This window comes from Neolamprologus multifasciatus, chromosome 11 (genome assembly GCF_963576455.1).
Source record: "Neolamprologus multifasciatus chromosome 11, fNeoMul1.2, whole genome shotgun sequence".
NCBI classification, from domain to species: domain Eukaryota; kingdom Metazoa; phylum Chordata; class Actinopteri; order Cichliformes; family Cichlidae; genus Neolamprologus; species Neolamprologus multifasciatus.
The window spans coordinates 28,322,420-28,343,707 of NC_140449.1; the positions used below are offsets into that span (position 1 = coordinate 28,322,420).

At 38.3% G+C, this 21,288-nt stretch overlaps 2 long non-coding RNA genes across 3 annotated transcripts in view; one reads left to right on the forward strand and one right to left on the reverse strand.

Moving 5' to 3' along the window:
• LOC146508724 (uncharacterized) overlaps positions 1-21,288 on the reverse strand; it is a 376,303-nt gene that overhangs the window by 89,241 nt on the left and 265,774 nt on the right. The window lies entirely within an intron of this gene.
• On the forward strand, positions 7,844-20,766 carry LOC146508730 (uncharacterized). The gene is made up of 3 exons (XR_014877029.1): positions 7,844-9,642; positions 11,151-16,099; positions 16,695-20,766. It is a non-coding gene; the product is annotated as an uncharacterized LOC146508730 (long non-coding RNA).

A 21,288-nucleotide genomic window follows, 5' to 3' on the forward strand; every position in this document is an offset into this window, starting at 1 on the left:
ATAAACATTTTATTGTGCCTGACTTTTAACAACAAAGTAAAAAGCTAATATAAGTAAATAATGCTGACCTCAGGTCTCGGTCTAAAGTTATCATGACGCTCAGTATTCAGCATTTAATCCTCAAAATTGGCCACATGTTAATAAAAACTACTGAATACCTGAATATAGAGAGCTTGAGACAGCTGGAAGAACAGCAGTCATCTGAATACTGCGCACAGGATATACACAGTAGATGACTGGGAAAAAGTTTAATTAAGCTATAAATATATATATACATACACATACATACATACATATATATATATATATATATATATATATATATATATATATATATATATATATATACATATATTGCATACAACAATATTGTTTCTATGTCCATAGGGAACGTTTTGTATTTGGTTTCAGAAAAATGTTGTCTGATTGGAATGTTTAGATGTTTTAAGTTCTTACTGATAAGAGATAAGAGTGTGCCTGAAATATTAATCATCTATATGCTTAACCAAAAAGGAAATACTACGATACATAATCTTCCAACTAAACATGCTGGTTCATGAGAATTGAAGAAGACATCAAGACAACCGCTTTACAGGAAGCCATACATGAATCAGAAGAATCAGGACAATGTCAGAGACTTTTGCCAAACCACACATGTTCCCAGCTAGATTCTGGGGGTTTCAATTTAAAATTGCTCCTGGTCATACTATTCACTGTTTAATTGTTTACACAGCAGACTCAATTTATTCAATACTACTGCATATATCTTATTGTATGCCTCATATTAGAGACCCTTGAGCTCAATTTCACTAAATCCTAGAGCTACAAAAGAATAAAGACAAGACAAGGTCTGTTTAGAGGTGGAAACGTGTTCTGTGTGACATTTTCCAGGATGAAATTCAGTCAATTTGTTTGAAGATCTAAGCAATCAGTCCAGATCTCAGTTGTCTAAATCAAATTTTAAATTCAGCAGTTCAGACCATCCTATTTTAAAGTGTTCACTATCTGTGTTGGAAAGGCTCCCCGATGGAATCGAGGAGACCCACACAATCTTCTTCTCTTACTCCCCTCACACCGTGCATTACCTCATTCTCATCACCGAAAAGACAAAAAAAGGGGAAAAGAAAATAGCCAGAATCTGATACAATCAAAAGAAGGAAAGAATGAAAGACTAAAAGATTTGAGGGGGCTGCGTTAATTAACGAGTGACTAATCTCAACCAAATTAATAACTGGGTCATGGATGTGAGGAAAAGAGGGATGAAAAGAAAGAGGAGGAAAAAGAAAGTCAGAGAAGAGATGTAACATGATGGGTCTGGGCACGCCGATGGGAATTTTGTCCCTGTCTTTTCCCCATAACCCCTCCTAACCTCTCCTATTCTCCCCAGTGCTCCGATCACAAACCCTCTTTGTGGCTCTCCCAAAAAACCTTTATTGGATGCCTATTTGCATAAAGGCAACAAGCAACAACACTTTTTTCTCTCCTGTGGGAGAGGACAGCAGCAGCTCCTCCCCTAGCAGTGGAATTGCAATTCTTCTCATTTTAGTATGCACACACTCACACACACACACACACAAGCAGGAGCATACGTGCAGGATGACATGACGACGAATGTGCTTGTTTTATGATTCCCTTGGTGCACATACTGTACTTTTTCATACCGTGTGTACACACGCATATACACAAACAAGTGGACAAGTGCTGCTCATGCATTCATAAATGCAGCACGAACACACACTGAAAACCTGCACACAGCTCCCTTTTGAGCGTAATTAAAACAGGAGGTGCTCACACAATACGCTTTTGTCTTAGGGCATGGCAAGGAGAGGCGGGGCGAGGGGCCACTGCATATTAATTAGAAGGCTATGGTGTGAAAGCCAATCAGGCGTGTTAAACAGATGACATACTGGGACAAATATGGCACTACTTTCTTGCTGCTCTCCCACGGTGGCGCATGGATACAGGCAGCGCACACTGCCACTTCCGCCAATGGCATTTTGCCAGTGGTTGGAAATTAGCAGCAGGAGCTGTTGGGATGAATTAGTGGCCTGAACAATACAGTAGGCTGTGTGCTGCGCAGCAGGGAGACAAGAGGTGGCTGATGGGATGAATGTCAAACCAATAGGTGGCGATGTTGAGTCAAAGAAGCTTAAAGCTGCACAAAAGCTCTTTTTTTCCCATGCATAAACCTCAAAATGTGCATTCAAACCTGAGGTGTCATTAAATAAACACAATCAAAAAGGTGTATTTTAGATTTCTGCTGAAGGCTTTTCACAGCCAACAATGAAGCAAGGAAGGGAGCTCACCTGCGAAGCAATGTACAAGCAAACACAGGTTTTATTTGAACTGAATGAAGCCAATATTACACACTATAACTCTGCATCTCTATTGAGCGCCTGGCTGCCAGTTTACAGTATTTCCCTGACAACAAAAACCGTTAGCCCAGATTTAGCGTCAGATGTTAAATCCAAACTGGACACATCTGTTTGGTTATCAATAATGGAGCGACTGTTTGGCATGCTGACAGCTCTCTTCTTTCTCTCCCATTCACAACTCTGTTAAAGGAGAACAATTCAGGTGTTATAAATCACCAAAAGGGGTGTGAGCTAGTGAGAAGCTGACAGGCTGTACAGTGGCAGAGGGAGACCTCCAGCACCCTGCCACTGTTTTTTATCCTTCAAGGCCACCCAGCTTCATTTACATGGACAAGTCCAACCTCCGTTTCTTTGTTTTTGCTGCTCAATTTCCCTTTTCTCCAGGTTTCCTTTCTCTGGTGTTCTGTGTTTGGTTGCGAGGTTTGTACCCCATTTCCCCTTTTTTATTCATTCCTCCTATGTGCCAATTGAATTTGTCTTCTTGGGCTAATCTCTAATGCTCTTTCTCGGCCTTTCTTCTCACTCGGGCCTATCCCCACCTATCCCTTCCTCTTTGCTTTCCCCTTCTTTGCCAACGCAACCCCCTGTCATTTTCACCCTCCCTCTCTCATTCTCACCAGCACTCCCCCTCCCTTCCTCTCTCCCTCGGCTTTACCCATCGCTTTCTGCCATTTCCCTGGTAAGGGGGCACTTTGCTTCTCCTGTCTTTCGATCTCCGCTCTTGGCACTCAGTTCTGAGCGGTGGGCCCAGTGTGTGCGGAGGGGAAGCTGTGTTTGACCAAACGGGTGCCCACGCCTGCCCCCGGCACCACAAAAGAGGCTTTCTTCGCCCGTCAATGGCTTTCATTAACGCCAGGCCCTCGGCCTCTGGAGGGGATGTCAGGCTTCCCGAGATGGCACACAGAGACGGCCATTAGAGGCAGGAAGCCGGGGGCAGGGGCATCTTGGGAGAGCTGCCAGGGCAGGGGAGGATGGGACAAAGAGGGCATGAGGCAGTGTTTTGTGTTCGAAACTCATTGCTGTGCATTCACATACACAAACTCCCAAAAGGACACATTTATTCTCTTGCACGCACAAATTGGGGCTTGCATGTATGTAGCAGGGTTCAGCTACTGCTGGCTTTTTAAGGTTAGTGCCAATATTTTAGGCATTAGCTGTTAGAGGTTTTGTTCTAACAAAGATCTGAATGATTATTTTTTCATTCTGTATTCAGCACAATTTTCTTATTAACACATTTCTTATGGAACTTTTCAAAACACCGCCTATCTAAATACAACCCCACAGATTCACACATATTAAGAATAAAACACTGATCTTATCCCTTCTTTTGTTGCCATATAACATTCAAATAATGAAATTCCAGGGACCAACAACATGTTAATAGTCAGTAATAGTTACTATTTTACTAAAGATCAGCATCTTCTACAGAAATCCATATATTGTCATAGAAAAAATCCAAATCATTTTTGTTGCAGTTTTTGTGACAAATTTCTCAGAAAGACATTTGTTGGGTTTATCAGCTGTGCCTTAATCAACATTTAGTGATCTACAGAGTGTTTTTGTGCAACGCAGTGCATGTGGGATAGAAAAAGATTTGTGCGTTCTCATGGTAATGAAGGATCATGTCACCCAATGCAACAGTATGGTTCGCTGATGTGTTTTTAATGTGCTTTTGGACAACAATGGAGCTCGGTGGCACAGAGAAGGAAGATATTTTAGGCTTTGAATACAAATAAAATACTTGTTATTGGCATAGATTCAATTCCCTTCTTTCTTTTCATGAAAGTGGCAGGCGGAGAACAAAAAATAAACCAATGAGAGTAAAAAAGAAAATATCATAAAATAAACGACTGTAAAAACAATTGAACCCCATGCTGGGTGTCCAAATTCTTCACTCCATGAAAATCTCATATTTTCCTGTTTTTCTTCTGAGGGTTTTGTTTTGTTTTACTACTCCAGTCATTGCCTTTTTGTGGACACCACCACATCTCTTCTATGTTTAAACAATGATCCACCATAACCTGCTGAAACACCAATATCAATCAGTGAAACGCCAGTGAAGATTCACACTTTTGGAGATGTGCATACACATCACAGTAGAAGCCAAAAACAAGGACGATACTTGCTGGCACACATATGCATTGTGTATATTTGTGTGCACCAAAGGTTCACATGTTTACACTCCCACCCACTGACACACACACACATGAACTTGGCAGTCAGTGTGTTTATGTCATGGCTACTTCTGTAAGCATTGCTTTTCAACATGGGAAGAAAAATCAATCTAACTATCCGTTTTTTTTAATAAATCATTTCAATGAAAGGATAAAAAAATGGTTAAAAAAAAAGAAGAAAAAAAAATGGAGCCAGTCATACCAAACCAGTAAGAATATGTGGGAGTAACTTCAACAAACTGGCAAAAGATTTTATGTAAGATAAAAAGGAGAATAGAATAAGAGAAACAAGTGATCCAATAAGACTTTGAATGGAAAAATTTGACGGACGAACACAGAGCATTTTCAGACAATTTTATGAAGGTAAAACCGAGCTGCCGTTGCAGAATGAGTACCCTCTTCTAGCTTTTTGGGGGAAGGGGGGTGTGGGGGTACTGTAAGAGAGCTATCTAGTTAAAGTGAGATCAGATCAGAAGCATCTGAGACGAAGATGTGAAAAGAGCCAGGTCGGCCTTCTCAAGACCTTCTCAGAAGACACCACGGGATGGCAAAAGGGAGGGTCAGCTCTGCAGGGGTGGGGGCATGCTGTGAGAGCAGGTGGGGTGGTGAAAAAGAGATGGGGAGCGTGTGCAGATCAGAGCGATGTATGTGAGCAGAGGATGGTCAGCATCCACTGATCTAATGATGGCCCAACTTCAGAGCAACACTGGCTCCCTTTGCACAACGCCAATTAACTCCAAGGGTGGGGACAGTTGATGGACAAGTCTATAATTAGCATGTGAGGAGTGCCGCAGTGCATCAAAGAAATCAAAGAAAGAAAAGTCTCGAAGGAAGTGGCAAATGCAAAGTGAATGCGCGTGATATGCTTCATTGGTCCAATTGTGGTCGTGTTGCTTTTCTTCTCCTATTGCACCCCCAACACCACCTCATGTTCTTATGAGCAGAAAATACAGCACAGCTTTGCAAATGGCGTAATTTGTGTCTCTGCAGAGGTGTCCCCTTTCTGCTGCCGTACTCAATTATACCACTCCGGGAAACAAAAAAAGGAAAATGCTCCCTTATATTTAAAGAAACATATCAAAGGTGCGTCAAACTCTTAAATCCTTACAAGAAGAGCTCTGCTTACGGTCCCTCCCCGTTCATCCCACCTATCATTGGCTTCAAGCAGTGGGAGTTCGCTTACTGATTGGACTCCTTTTCAAAAACATTTCTCATGTCCACCAATAAGCCTTTTCAGAGATGAATAGTACACTACAAGACAAGCCAAACAGCATTTATCCCAAACATACAGTCACATTGCTAATCGCCCCCTCTGACAGGGGAAATTTCATGTAATAGTAATATACAAATTAAGTAATAGAAAATGCAGCATGTTGTAAGCGTTACATTTCTTTGTGTAAAACACTTCTAACTACTACAAACAAAATATTGGAAGCTGTTTAAGTGTTCAGAAAAGAAAAAGCTATGCAAACCCCATCTGCTGAGGAAGATAAGTTTGATATGCATTAAGCTTGTTAAGACACTAGAATCAAACCCTGAAGGTGCAGATTCTCGCTCTGATTTTATCCAGATAGAAAATAAAGAAAGGAATCAGTCATGATGACTTTTAACTCGACCATCCCACTGCACAAGCTCCCTTTATGTGTATATTAAGTGGGCTAATTAACTGGCACTATCAAAGATAGACAAGCTGTGTAAAACTGCATCAACTGCTAAGCAAGGAGAAACTTTGGATATCTCTTTTCTGCTTTGATTTGCTCTATAAATACAGTCTACATATCACATTTGTGTTAGTGCACTGCTCTCCTGTTTGTACTACCTTTGCAGAGGCCTGTCAGAGCAGATCTCACATTTCAGGATGAAGTTTTGCTTCACTACAAAAGCCAATCAGAACATGTGTAACTTCAAAAGAATTAATTAATTCTCATTTTTAATCAAGGCTTAATCTTAATGTCTGCTCGGCACTATATGGAGTTCTGATAGAACATATGCGGGGATTAAATAGCTGAAAATGAAATGCTAATAAGAATGTATTCAAAGAAGAAGAGCAGCTAATGTGGAGACTTAAACTAACTGTTGAATAACATGTTTCAGAGATAAATTAGTGCCATAAGTGTGCAGTTGTCAGTTTGGCTCGCAGAAGACATGGATGGTAAAATATTCTTTATGTGACATTTTAACTTTAATATGCGGTTATGGCTTTATTCAGAGTTCAGTTAAGTTGATGAAATTACAGGATTTCCATCAAAACACATTATGAAAAGAAACAGGCAGCTTCCATTTGAATTAATGGCATTGTTAATGGAGATAATGAATTTGAAGACGTCTCCAATCGCTGGTTTCATGTTGATAAATTTAAGTAAGCAGGACATGTTAGTGGACTTTTGCTCAGATCATTAATGCATGTTTCTTCTTTAACTGACCAGGGTGATTTAAAGCTTGAAGAGCAGAAAAGAGACATGTATAGAAGGTCAGACCTTTACAGGTCCTTTTCATATATTCAGTGCTGGAGGATAACATGCATTTATTTGTAAAGTTTAATATGTTTGCAATGTAATGGCTAAAGTTCACATCAGGGACAACAATTCACAGAAGGAAGAAGTCATGCAAAGAAAATTTAAATCGGTGATCTACCTTATTTTTCTAATTGCCAGTGAATGCCACAGAGAAATATATTGTCCCTGAGGAGCAACATTTAAAAATTTCACTTGGTCCACTGTTGAACTGGTCAGCATGTTCCTTCATTGCCATGAACAATAATATTTACAAAAAAAAATTGAATTCCTTATTTTTCTCATATGATTCTTTGGTCTTTTGGCTTACATCATATCTCTTTGGTGAAATGCATTTTACTGCACTTGCATCTGTTATTAGTCTGGTGTTTTTCTTATTTTCAATGCAGCACTTTGAAATATTTGTTTTTAAGAGTTATGTAGGACTATAAAATGTACTTACTTACCTTTGATGCAGAACTTTAAATCTAACAGTTGTAATATGAAAACTTTTTTTTACATTTTACACTTTTTTCTGTACATTTTGATCTGTTATGGGATCATTTTGGCTGTTGTTTATTAGTGTGATCAATTGACAGGCACAAAATAAATCAATTGACAGATTTTGGGTGGACACTATAGTTAAATAGCCAATAAAATGTATTCAATGTAAAAAATACATAAATAAAAAAATATACAAAGCATTCTTTTTGTGAAAGAAAAGTTGCCATTTTTGTTCATGTATACCTCATTTATGCATCTTTAAACTTTTATAGTTATTTTCTAATTTATTGTAGTAATTTTTGTGTACTGAAGTTGTCTGAGCAATTAAAATCTTTATGTGTAGTATAAAAAGATGATCTTAAATTGTGTGTCCCATTATAACAGAGATATTATAGGAATATAGCGCCATGAGGGACAGACAATACGCTATATTTATATGGAGCAGTTCATGGCTCTTGAGAAAAATTTTTGATTATTTTTTTTGGGGGGAGGGGGGTATTTTGTTTCCTTACAGGGCATATCTGTGCTTGTATAAAAGAGGGATAATCACATGCAGGACTTTTCTTGGAAATGTGTTCCATGTAAAAAGGAGATTTTTCTGTTGTTCAGAAAGGTATATCTGTGCGGTGTTCTTTTCCTCCCATCACTGGAGGAGGTTGAGGGCGGATTAAAGTGAAGCTAATCTCCAATCCGGGCCTCCTCCTCTTCTTCTCTTTTTCGTTCCTTCAGTTCAGCCTCCTTGCAGCTGCCAGGTTGCTGTTCCACTTCTTCTCTGCGGCGGCTTTTATTCATGAGGAAGAGGGACGAGGGGGAAACAAGCAAAATGAAAATGGCAGCTGTTTGTTTACGCGTTCCCACGACTCCATGCCAATTAAGCATCGTCATTCCGTCAGCCGCTTGTCTTTCCTGATTAGACACCCCTCAGCAGACAGGGCAAGAGAAAGAGAGATGGAGAGAGTGCGGGGCCTGCAAAGAGAAAGAAAAGGCCCTGAGAGAAGAGCTCCTGTCCGGTGACCATCACAAATAAAGGCCCGCTTTTTCGTTTTCGAACATTTGAATACATCTTTGTGATTATTTCAGCCATATTAGATTACAGGACATACAGATCAGCTCTGTTAGTACACAAGGAGCTGCTTGAAACTCCTGTTGCCCGAAGCAGGAGATTTCACTCATCATTCTTCTTAATAAAAAATGATCTTTTTCTAGTTTATCTTTTTCTCATTGGAAAATGTATATTTTCTTCATTTTTCATCTTTTCATCTTTTACAGTCACTGTAACATCATAAAAATTAATATGTGACGCAAATTCAGTTTAAGCACATTTATTGAAAAATGGAGGACACAAACTTATTTCCCAACCTAAGAGACGACAGAGTTAACTCATTTTTCTAAATGCATTTTCATAATCCCAGCAGCTGATTTATGATAAACTTTTAGTTTTTTCTCCTCTATTTAAGTTAAAAAAAATCTTAATACTTGTAGTACCCTGCTACTATATTTCTGAAGTATCGATATCATGTTATACCAACACATGAGCTATCGGATGATGCAAAAAATGAATTAAGACTGAATAAAATGACGAGGCTGGAGGTTTACTTACATTTGGGTTGCTACACGGAATTAATCCTTATTGTCGTTTAAAAGCTTATTTCAATATAAAACGTCTCGGGTATTTTATTTTGAAATGATAAATAAAAATTAAATGCCTTCTTCAAATCACTTCTGGGCTTCAGTGTTTCAGTGAATAAAGGTCAAGGATATAATTAAATAAATAAACACGAGGGGGGGGGGGGGGAGAGAGAAATCAATCAATCAATCAGTCAATTCCGGTCATGAATGCGCAAAACATTATACGCTAAACTTTCCACAAAAGCAAAAAGTACGACCCTCCGTCGTCTTAGCAAAGGAGGCATGATGGAGAAGGTTGGTGCTGCTGATGAGTCATGATCAGCATAACGAATGTGTTTCTGGTTATTATTGGATTAGTTCACGCTTTAAAAAGACTCAAGAGACTCAGAACATATGAATGCCACAACCGCTAAAACAGGACCCATGTGAATACGAACGGATGGCAGTCTTTTAGTGTGACAAAATCAGGTAAATATGAGTCAAAACCGATTCTGTATATTTAATAAATACATTAATTAATTAATTAATTAAATATGTAAATGTAATGATTATAATAATAACAATAATAGCGTGTTTTGTACAAGGCCATATAACCTAGCAGCAGCAGTATACTTTCTACATAGTGCGTGGTCTTCAGTCACACACACCCCCTAAACTGCTATTTTTATGAAACTTGAAATGTTTATATTTCTTCTTTTCTTAAAAAAAAAAATCAGTATTATCTCCGATAAAAACAACTCACAATGAAGTATTGTTGTACGCTAACAACATACAAAAAAGAAAAAAAGTCTTTATACTCTTTATCTAGCTGGCACCATGCACAGCCTATGAGACAATGGGATCTTGGGCACAGATATGTAAGAGGCCCTTCACTCCTCCCACATAACCCTAATTGACACTGATTCAAAGAACCGCGTTTATGTACCTCGAAACAAATCACTTGCTCTGCTTATGCCAGGCTGATCGTAACTGTTCTGTTACCAAAATCTCAGCCTGCTGAACTGTGTATATATTTTTATATCATTCAGATGGTGCATTGCACTGTGGGGTTGTTTGTTGAGCCCATTGTGTCCAAATACATTTTGATCTGCTGAAAACAGCTCTTGATGGAAACTGAAGGGAAATGTCAATTTGCATTTACACGTTTGTACGGCACTGCCAGGCTAAAAGGCAGTTAAAAAGGCAGCTATAGTTATCTTGTCCCTCTTTGTAGCTGGTTGATTAAACTTCTAAAAGGAAATGTCAACAGAAGAACTGCCCAAGGATCTCTTAACCTCAGGCCCTTGGGCCTGTGCCTGGCAGGCTCCTTCGGGGATCCTCCCCTGGCTGAAATGTTAGCATGACACCAGTCACACTGTGAAGAAAGAAAAAACATGATCAACAGCTCTGAAAACACGTGAGATCAGCCTGTAGATCTTGGATTCGGGGAAGCAGTATTTAAAAAAGTATTTTATTGTATTCATGAAGATTACTGCACTGAACAAAAAGATACCATACCATCAGTGAATAACAAACAAACAAAATAAACCCAAAGTAATCCGTTTTCCAAGCTTCAAGGCTATGATCACCAGTTATTTACTTTGCTGGTGGCTATGTGCCCCATGTGAGAACAATATTATTTTTAGTTAGTATTATGATTTTTTTTAATTAGCTTTTTTGATTTTGGGGGGCAGTTAAATTAGTTTTATTCTTAGAAGGAGATAATGGTTTGGATATAAACAGACCCTTTCACAATTTTGACCACATGTTAGATCCTTCTCTCATCCCATTCAATATATGGATGGTTGTCAGGAAAAGAGTTGCCATGAAATCACTTATTTGAAAGGTTTGGAGATTTTACAAGTACTGTACTTATTCACACAACCACAAGAGGTCACCTTAATAAATAAACACTGGTTGTTTTAACCACCATCAAACAATTAACCTATACTGTCATTTTTGGGCTGATTCTAATGATGTCTTCCTTCCTCTGCTAGAGACGTCATGAAACGAGCACGCATGGACACACTGCAAGTATTCAGGTATGGAGAGTATGCTTTCAGTCTCTGTCGACACCCGAGACAGCTTTAATGAACATCCCTGTAATGAGGCCTGAGGTGCCCCCTCCCTTCTGTCTGAACAGCCTCTCCACCCAGACAACAAGGCAGGCTGCAAATATTATACTGCATGTATGCTTGTGGAGGGGCCTCCCTGTCTCTCAGAACAACATGGAAGGAGGTTCTGTAGTCAGGCCCAATCCCACAGCCACCTCCTGAGAGGCAGCCAGCCAACAACAAAAGGGTAGAAGTCTCTCTGTGTGTGAAAAAGTGCAGGGGTGGGATGAATCACCTCCTTGACTTTGCTGCATCTTTGTGTTTATTTAGGACCACTTGTAAGTATTTTTGTATTTTAGTCCCAGGAGCTACACTCAGAGTCTTTAAGAAGCAGTGGAAAATTTTGGAAAAATTACTTCTGCTTTTACAGACTGAGCTAGCCAAGAGCAATGGTTTATTATGATGCTGTAGTCATCATGATATCATTCATGTATTTGCCATTTGCTGAGTAACTGTAATGTTTAATATATGCTGGAAAGAGTACAGATCACGCAGGCAAGATAGATAGTATTAGCAAGGATCTGCTAACACTTTTCAAACTTGTCCCCTACAATTTATGTTTCTATAGAACTAAATTGCAATCGCAAATATGTCCTAAAGAAAATGTAATTGCTACAAAATTACATTTTCTATCACTGTAATTGGGAAAGATTATTAACCTATAAGGCAAATTAAAGCACACGCTGAATGTATCAGTAAAAACACATTTTTCAGCCAAAGTATCCACGTTAAATTACACCATTATGTAACCTTTTTATGGTTATGCAAATGCACTGGAAACACTTAGTTTATTTTAGTGAGAGATTGTGGTTGCGTCTAATAGAGGAAAAAAATCCACTTTTATTTACATTTAATCAAAATCTTTTTAATATCTCAACTAAATTAAATGTTGCCTAAACCAAACAAGAAAGTAAAGTGAATCCTGTCTTTGAGAGCTGAATAAACATTACACTGAGAACTAGTTAAGAACTTTAGCCCTGAGCTTTTTTAGATGTCTCCTGGTTGAGCTGTTTGAGTCCAGTACGACTAGAATACAGAGAGTAGTAACTGTCCCGAAAATGAACACCAAGTGAGTGGCTGTGCTCTTGGTCACGTGTTCTAACTCGGCATTTTCGGAAACAAAATGTCTCCAGATGTGGACAATAGTTTTACTTTATCATAATGATGTGTCTACTGAAAACAGTTATACAATAGTTTTTAAGAGGTTGCATTTTTTCAGCTTTTGAAATATTAGTCTAGTCAAATTTTTTTTTATGAACAAAAATTAAGCTAGTAGTACTACTTCAGATCTTTGTATGTCCACAGCAATATTCAATTCAATTTTATTTATATAGCGCTAAATCACAACAACAGTCGCTTCAAGGTGCTTTATATTGTAAGGTAGAGACCCTACAATAATACAGTCTAAATGTCTTTGAGGTGATAAAGCCTGGAAGAACAGAGCTGAGCCAAAAGCCTGTAGCTGAAATGTAGGCAAAGTCCCTACAAAAATTTCAGGAAAAGTTTCCAGTTGTCCAAACTGCTGGAGTATTAGATCAAGTTGGGATTTTTAGTCTTTAAAACTGTGATAGGGTCCACATAACTTCAATAAAGACACATCTGTCTTCTTTACTATGCAGTCTATCTGGAGGTCACAGTATTGCTGCTTGGTTTGAGAGAATAATGGTAACAGCATGTGAGTAAATCTACAGCTACCACTAAAGCATTTCTTTTTCCGAGTCCATCTGTATTTCAAAGACCACTGTACTGCTGCTTATTACCTATTCCTCTTATGATGTAATTATTCTCACCTAAATAAATTAAATAAACAAAGTTTAAACGAATAACTTGGCTTTGACGACCAAGTGAAGTTAGTGTGTTTTTCCCACCTCCACTATAAACTGCGGCTGGTATTTTCGCCGATTTTAAATACGTAACTGTGATTCACGCTCGTTTGTCACTTGCTTAACTTGGTGTAGAGCTGTCTGTTACTTCACATAGATTCCTCAAAGGTGTCGTTTATAATCAGGCCAGCATAATATTCGAGAGTCCCCCACGTTCTGTGCACTGCTGTTCTTCTCCAACAGCCTTGGAATGATGCAGAGTTGTTTGTGAGTGCATTATCATGAGAAAGCACCTCCGTCTCACTGCACTTATTTGACCTCTGACCTCCCCTTTGTGCCTCCCAGACAGCAAATTGCTGCGGTGGTAGTGGCGGGTCCCTCAGTGCTCGACAGCCCCTCCGGTCCTCGCGCCGGGGAAGAAGAGTGGGTGGGTGTCTTTCAATCAAGTTGTTTAATGCCAAAGTCAATTCCCATACACCCCCTTCTCTCCAAAAACACACACCGTCACACACGCTCCCACACTCTTAACCAGACAGGCTGGAGGACTCCGTCTCAGCAGCCTTTCTTTGCCACCCTGCTCCTGTCTGCACCCCCTTTTCTTGTCTGAGTTTTAATGAAGACAGGGGGACCCATGGAAGGAACATGATTAGGGAAACCCTGAGTTGCAAGGCTGTTGCATGTGTATATCTTTGTGTATGTGTGTGTGCATGCGTCCATGTGTCTAGCTTTGTAGGCCTAATCCCACAGAGTTGCAACGGGATGAGAAACATATGCAGGATATTATGAGTGCGTCACAATCATGGCAGCATCAATGGTGTCCTCTGTTTTAACATCAAAGCCCAGGATTGTCTTTGTATGCGCTGCTGTTTCCATATGGTAATCACCACGGCTGCTTTTAACACTAAAGCAGTTTTGATTGCAATGATGTTGTTTTCAAATTTTTGTAGCACCATTGAAATGTGTTTTTTTTTTTTTGTGTGTTTTTTTTTTTCAAAAATGCGTACCTAATTATCATCCAGACAAGGTGGTGAGGATGTTTTAGAGCAGCAAAGATTAATATTTGATCAACTGTGGATTTTTTTTTTACCTCAGTTGCAGAGGTTGCTTTTTTTGAAGTCAGTTTTTTTTTGTTACGCTACATCAATTAGGATTGTACATTACTTATTTAATTTATCCTAAATCCACATTCAGACATCCTTCATTGAACTGGTATTTTATGGCAGCCTTTATTCTGCATTTTAACTGTTCATTTACAACAATCTTTTGACATTATTTCTTCATTTAAATGCAGTAATTTATTCTAGACATCCAGGTCCCAGCTATTGAATACATGTGAGTGTCATAGGGTCATGTAGCTTTAAAGAGCTGCTAACCATGAAAGAATTTCATTAGTCTGATGTTCAATGGAAAATGTTAATATTCCCTTCTGGTCTCAATGTTGTTTCAGAGTCTTTCACACTGCTGAGAGTAAATTTTAAAAAAGAGGCTGATATCTAAAAATGTATAAAAAAAATTAAAAAAAACAAAACAAATCACATAGATAAATCCGCTACTAGAGCCCCAAAATATCACCTTCAACAAATCAAAGGGTCTATCCCAATCAAATATATGAGGTTAGTGATCTCACACAAGGGCTGACCTTTAGAAATGGAGCCAAGCATGTGTCAAACAATTCAACATGAGAAAGATTAAACAGCTAAATATTTTCAAGTTAAGTTTAAGGATGGAGAGCTCCTTCTTAACTTGTTGATCTTGTTTGTTTGCGCTTCCCTTTGGTTGTTACCAAGAAAAAGAAGAAGCCCAGTGCCAGTAGGAAACATTTATAAGTAGATATATGATCAAAGCTGTGAAACAAATCAAAAAAATTTGATCTGTTTCTAAACTTCACCAAGCAGATTTGATAGCGAGACGTGAAAAGTCAGTGTAGTCCAACAGAAATCCATAATCATCAGTTTTAGATTCCACATTAATGAATGTGTTTGTGGATCCTGTGGCTTATGCCACTTTTATCTGCTAACCTGGAGTTTTGTTGGTTCTTATACATCCCCATTTTGCCATGTAGTGGGGCCCTTCACCTTGAAAAGTGATGCTGTAAGGATATCCGGTTGTATACCATGAGAGAACTAAGTATCACTATATATGACAAGTATGTGATTTAGACTTTGTTTTGTCTCTCACGTTTGCTACCCATCCATATATGGTTACACTAGACCCGAAAGAATGTATTTCATTTTCTTTCTTTCTTTTTCTTTTTTCTTTCCATTATGAATTTAATTATTACAGCTACCATTTCACAAGAATAATACATACATAGTTTAGATAGACTGCTGTATTCCATCTGGTTGAATCTAGTGGATCTGTTGGTCCTTCGTCACCTATTGGTTATGCTTTTAAGCAAGGTGATATTTATTAAATCAATATTTAAAACTGAGCATCCTCCTAACAAAATAAATTAGGAGTGAGAAAGAAAGAACAAATGTCTACACACTTTATCGAGTGCAAGTTTATGTAATTGCTGTCAAAATCCCTTACTTCATACATCATAATGCAAGCACAAGTTTTTGTCGTATCCACTTGTAAGAGAACTTAAAAGTTATTTTCTGAAAAAGGTCTGAAACTAGCAAGTGGAAGTGGGAAACAAGAAGAAAAGGCTTTGTTTTCAGTTTTAGAAAGAACAGGAAGACATGGTTCTTTAAGGGTTGCTGGAGTCTGTTGTTTGGGGATTCAGTAGATTCAGTGGAGGCCAGGTGTGCTCTAAGTGTCTCCCTAATCATCAACACTTAGTCCTGATTGCTCATTGTCCACAGCAAGACTAGAGCTGGCTGTAGGAGGCCATCAAAAGGCTATGTCCTCTGCCTTCTTCTTTTCCCAGGGGGACAGTCAGACACACATGTAGAGGTCAACTCACGAGCTTCAACTTTCCTCCTTTCCTCTTCCTGCCCCCACATCTCTAACCTGGGAGGGTTGATTCACAGCAGCCAAATTCCTTGCAAACATTAGCCCTCTGAGGTCAGTAAGTATTTCTAACAGCCTTGACCTGTCCCAGTAATTTAAGGATGTTTCACAGAGGAACAACAGACATAGAGCACACCCTCAGGTGCCTTTTTCTTTTCTGTGCCTCATCCCTGATATGTTCAGGTGGTAATGGTGGGGTTGAGAGTAAAATGGTTGCCATGACTCCCAGAGCAAAATGTCACTTAAGACCTTTATATGTGTGCCGATTTGAAGGAGAAAAGCAGAGTAATGACTTAAAATAGCTCAAGCAACCTTGTAGATTTGACCTTGGGTTTTGGTGATTGTCCTATGTTTTGGGCTTTTAGTGCATTCCTTTATGCAGAGTGGCTCACAATGCTTGAGACTGCATAACTCCAAGGTTATGTTTCTTTGTCTACATCCAACATTTCTCACTGTTTTCAAGACACGATCATACATACATGTGTACATTTGGAATTCCGACTAGTGGAAGGTGATTCCACTAGTCGGAAAGTTGGTGGTTTAATCAAGCAGATTTTCAGTGTCTTTTCTCTCTCTATCCCTCTTCTCGTCTATTCTTCTTCTCCTTCTTCTTCCCAACCTCTCTTTCTTTCTCTTTCCTGTCCCCCAGTCCTGGTGGTTTGATCTTTTGCTTCTCCGGTTATTTGTGCCTTTGGGCAGGACACTAAAACCGCCAAAAATGCCAGCATGTTCCTGAGCTAGGTAAGGTGATGAAGACCAGAGGGAACACAGCATTTCCAGGAGCTGGACCACAGTGTGACTGCACTTGGCTTTATAGCTTTACAGGTGGATTGGGTCCATTTTTGTCAAGTAAATTCTAATCTGTATTGTAGTTTCTGGTTGAATTCAGTTTTGATTTAGGTAAAATTAAATACATCGACTGACTGTAAATACGTGGATAACCTGTCTCACAGCTTTCCTAGCTAACTACAGTAGCTTTATTCATTTGTTTGATTTTACTTGCTGGTCTCTTTATTCAGTTATACTTAGATTAGCAATAGATTTTGATAAATTGAGCTCTTTATATCTTTAAAAACTTTTTCGTGATGTTAAATTTCTTTTCCTGAGCTAGTTTGGCTATTCATATCGTAGCTGCTGTAACTCAGTAATTTCCTTAACCTTTAAAATACATTTTATCTTATTTTATCTTATGAGTCACTGGTTTTTAAGTGAAAAATTGTATATGCTCTGTTATATTTTGTCTTTCCATGTTCTGTTCTGTTGCTGATTTTTTACGTTTTTATTTTTAAACTTGCTTTTTACGTCCACATTTACTCACTGTTTAGATTTACTAATAGTAATTACTGAAATGTTTCTGTAACGTGAGGGTAGGTTTTCTGATAAGCAGCTTGTCCAAACCATCTTGCATGGCAACAAGAGTGCTGACAATTTAGGTACTCTATTATATTAAAAAAAAAAGGATGGATCACATATACCGTGTCTTGCAGTGACAAGAGTGTGTTATCTAAGAGTAGGAGCAAACTTAAACTGACTACCTGAACTGGCTTGCAAGCTTGACATCTTTTTGAACATGAAAGTGAACAGAGATGCCAACAAACTTTCTTTGACTGCTGGTTTGTGAGCTGGGGAGACCCACCTTAACTGTAGAGGTAGCATGTATCATACTCATATTTACATGATGGGTATCATAATGATGTACCAGAAAATTTTAATCTCACACACAGTCCAACTAAAAAAAAAACAAACAAAAACAAACAAACATGGGTTTGTATCCCATCTAGAACTGTTGGTTTTGATTTTTATCTATTTTTCATTTTCCTTTTCAGTCACTGTTTGGTAATGTTTAGGAAACCGTGTCATGGTTTTGGGTTGGAATAGCTCCTTTCACAGTTTTAAAATAATAAACTTTTTCATCAGTTACAATTTTCACACTAATTAAAAAGTTGTTTCATTTGTTAAAATATAATGTATCTAAAAAAATCTATTAAGCATGTCTTGATCAGGCATCAGTAAGTGATGACATTAATATATATACTCACTGGACACTTTATTAGGAACACCTGTTCAACTGATTGTTAATGCAAATATCCAGTAAGCCAATCACATAAGAACAAACCAGTGCATTTAGACACATCAGCATCAGGAAGAAAGATGATTTAAGTGACTTTGAAGGTGGTTGTAGGAACCAGATGGGGTCGTCTGAGTATTTCAGAAGCTGCTGATATGCTGAGATTTTCTCACATAAACATTTCAAGGGCTGTCTAGTCTGATGAGACTTGATTTCTGCTGTGGTATTGAGCAGAACTTAAGTCTCCATCCTGCCTTGTACCAGTGGCCGACATTGTTGGGGATGTTTTCTTGGCATTTTAAAAGCCTGCCTTAGTATTGTCTATGACCACATCCATCCCTATATGTCCACAATGTACCCATCTTCTGATACCCAGCTGTGTGATGTGCCACATCACAATACTCCAATCATCTTCAACTGGTTTTTAAACAGGACAATGAGTTCACTATACTCAAATGGCCACAAATGTGACCAGAACTCAATCCAAAAAGTGTTTCTGGGATGTAGTGGAACAGGAGATTTGCATTGTGGACATGACTCCAACAAATCTGCAACAACTGTGTGGTGCTGTCATGTCAATATGGACCAGAATTTCCGAGTAGTGTTCCCAGCACCTTGTTGAATCAATGCCGGGAAGAATTCATGCAGTTGTGAAGACAAAAGGGGGTCCAACCCGATACTAGCAAGGTTTACCTAAGTCCTATTTGGATTCAGAATGACCAAATACATGACACCACAATTAATATATTGCTGTTGATGCATGGGCATCTATCCGAAACCACAATATTTCCCATTTAATATAGCCTTACAGTGGTATGGCATAATATAAAGACGCTTTGTAGTAAGTCAGAGGTCAGAGCCGTGTATTTTTTTTTTTTTAACACATCAAACTCACATGACATCAGGAGGCAACAGTTTTGTATAAACAGCCAAAACTTCTACCATTTCATTAAAATGAAAATCACAGACTGTAGAGCACTTTGTACTTTATGCTTTGTATAGAACAATGCGTTTGACATCCTATTCACTTATGTTTTGATAGAGGAAAGCTGCACTATGGGCTCACAGTCATTCTTTTTCTTCAGTTTTATCTTATCACTAGGCAACCGCATGCAACGATTTCAGCTGAATGGGCTGTGTGAGTGCTTACTTTGTGGACACTTCCAAACTGCATAAACAGCATGACTCTGAGAACAAAACTGCTAAGTCTGTCAGCAATGAGCTGCATTTAAAGAAGTGGATGAGTTTAAATTGCATAAAACATGCCTCTTTTCAGCCATTATTTTCCTATCCTAATGTTCTGATATAGTCTGTGAACACTTTTGGGACACAGTGTCTGTTGGCTCATTTTGGTCTTTCTTTTCCCTTTCCATTTCCCTTTCCTAATATAAGTTTTTAAGGGTCTTGTAAAGTTGAACCACGAACCAAAGCCTTTTGTTTAAAACTAATATAGCATAGCAGAAAATCTGGATACTGTGCACAAGAGTGCAGCATCACGATGGACCCGTTTGATATTTAGTAATACTTTTTAGAAAATGTTTCACTGTCATATTCAAAAAGGATTTTAAAATGCCATTATTCAAATTTCAGCTTGGCTTCTGTGCGTTTCAATCTAAAGTCCACTCTCATAGTTTACACTGCTAAGAAGAGGCAATGGTTAGCTAGTAAAATAATGCATAACCCTCTGTGCTGGTATAAAAGCTAATGCAGAAAAAATGGTTTAGTAGTAGGATTGCAGTTAATATTATAGTTGTATTTTTTTGCCCTGCAATTTGGAAGATCAACAATCCTTTGCCTCCCTTCATCGTGGTGTTATTTTGTGCAATTTCTGTGGTTTACACTCGAGGTTTTAAGGGTATTCTTCATGTTGCCAAAGTCAAAAAAACAAATAACTGCTGTAGCTTAATTTTAAGCTCCATGGAGACAATATACAGTTTTTGGTGTATATGGAAATAGATTGGCATTTATTCTATTCTGGTCTTGTTGTACCCTCAATTTGTTTCACAATTTTAACCATACAGCCTTAGAGTTTATTCCATAAGCCTTATCCATTTTGTGCCCATGTCCACTTGTGAATGGCCATTTAACCTAACAAGGATGTCTATGGACTGTGGAAGGAACCGACATGACGACAATGACGACACTCAAATGTGACACAGGCTGTTTATTTATTTATTTGGTTATTTATTTGTTTGTTTGTTTATTATGTGCACAACTCTATTGTGGGACATTGGCATCTGTCAACAACCAAATTGAAAATTACACATTCTTAAACTGCTTGCTGATTTTATTTCCCCTACACTCATACTACATACTCAAAAGCTGTTTAGAATAAGTATGTATGGAAATCAGACAGCTTTTGTCTGTGTACTCAAAAGAATCTTAATTAGAATCCAATTTTTTGTAGACACAAAGCATAATGGCACACAGACACACACATGCACACATCTACACATAGGCACGCAAGCACATTGTAGATGCTGGAGTGCAGCATGTACAAGCATTTTTTGTAATCATTACGAAATGCCTCTTTAATGTAAAGAACAGCAATATGTGTTTAAAGTAAAATTTATATATATAGTATGCTTGTGGATTTTTCGGTCATCTGTATGTAACAATTTTGTAAATACCTGGAGATCTAGTTGAAATTTGGATTTAAACTTTGGAAGCATAATTTACACTGAAAAGAAAAAGAAATCACAGTGAAATGAAACTATATTGGAATGAAAGATTTCAAGGTTTTGCTTAAAACTTGATCCAGATCCAAATACTCTGTCTTAAGCTTATAAACATGACAAGTGGAGACAAGATGTGATGGAAATAAAGGGCATTTGTGAAAGGAACTGAATACAGCCCACCAGCATTATTTTCCCTCTTTTCTTCCCATATGCTCTTCTTTCCACTCTCTCTGTTCCCTATTTTCTCTCTCACACACAAACACACGTATGGGCTGAGCTGTGGTGTAATCCAATCAGAGATCCTCAATGAAAGAGGGAGGAGGCATGCATGTTGATTAAGGTGTACAACAACAATCTTTATGGGATCAAATAAAGTGACACTGTCACTCTCAGACTCAGGAACTTAATCTACTCCCAATGTAGCTTCAGACTAATTCATATATATATATATATATATATATATATATATATATATATATATATATATATATATATAT